At 32.2% G+C, this 1,381-nt stretch overlaps 1 protein-coding gene across 4 annotated transcripts in view; it reads right to left on the reverse strand.

Annotated features, from left to right (window-relative positions):
- PHTF2 (putative homeodomain transcription factor 2) overlaps positions 1-1,381 on the reverse strand; it is a 112,629-nt gene that overhangs the window by 82,584 nt on the left and 28,664 nt on the right. The gene's annotated exons all lie outside the window — the stretch shown is intronic.

Consider the following 1,381-nt stretch of genomic DNA (forward strand, 5'->3'; position numbering starts at 1 on the left):
AAAAATAAGTCTTTTAAATAAATTTCAGAATTTTCCAGGTTATACTGGAAATTTTTCATTTGTAAATTCACATATGATAGGAATCAATCCATTCACTCAGTAACAGATCAGTTTTGCTTCAGCTTCTATCTAGGAACTAGCATCAATTACAGTTGCTAAAGGATGGCTTGATAGAGATTCCAAAATTTATAATCATATTTAATTTTCCCTGATGCTCAGTAAACACAAAGTTGAACTAAAATCAAATAGCTAGAGAAACCTAATTAATGTATGTTAAATACTAAGCTAATATTAGAGTTAATTACACAGGAATAGCTACTATTAAGGACTTCTCAGATATCACAGTTTGCTAACCTTCAGAAATTTACCACAGACTACTCCATAAGCATCTTTCTGGATACTAAACTTAATGGTTCCTTACTCCTAGAGAAAATTAATTTCAGACTGATTCCAGTTACCTCTGGAATACTTTTCTAGTCTTAATACTACACCAGCATGGAGGGCATCTCTGGCAGGTGTTAAGGATGAGCTTAAACAGGTTCAAACGCACAATTCATTGCAGAACTCATTACAAATTAGGATCATCCAAGGCCAAACAGGATCTCAAGAAAATTCTGAGAGTAGAGCACCCTGCTCAGCCAATCCTAGCACATGCAGATCTGCAACCGGCGAGATGCTAACACTACAGAGTTTGCCCAGAGTAAACAAAATACCAGAGGTTTTATACTCCATTCTTGGGAGCATATAAGGATTCAAATATAATGACAATTATCACCAGCAAGTTCAAATATTCAGATCAACTTCTAAAATTTAAGGCAGAATTTACATACTGACTGTATTTTTTTTAACTTTTATTGAAATACAGTTGATTTACAATGTTGTGACTGCATATATTTTTGACAGTGTTAGAGACCAGATTATTTATTACCTTTCCTAAGATACTGATTGCATCTTTAACTGATCAAATTCAAGTAAACCATATTTTGAAAACCTCATAAATTCCCTGGCATCATGGAAAGAGAAGGAGCATAGAGTCAAAAGATGAGAATTCAAATGGTTCCACTAACTAATATGCAATATTGAAGAAGTCACTTCACCTCTATGATCTAGTTTCTTTCACTTATAAAACAGGAGTAACTGTACCTATCTATCCCTTATAGAGTTTTTGTGACTAATAAATAAGACAATATACATAAAATGCTTACCAAAGTCTAGTACATATAGATGGTCAATTATAATTATTTTATTAATTTTATATTTTAAAATTCCCCAATTCAGGAACTGGGAAATATTTATATTTCCTTCTTTAAACATGGCAAACAGGTTAGAGAAGAAAAACGTGCAATCAGTTTTTGTTGACAGTTAAAATAAAAATAGTTAC

The sequence above is a fragment of the Delphinapterus leucas genome, chromosome 9 (assembly GCF_059928025.1).
Source record: "Delphinapterus leucas isolate spDelLeu-1000000601 "Yukka" chromosome 9, BTC_Dleu_Yukka2, whole genome shotgun sequence".
Classification (NCBI taxonomy): Eukaryota; Metazoa; Chordata; class Mammalia; order Artiodactyla; family Monodontidae; genus Delphinapterus; species Delphinapterus leucas.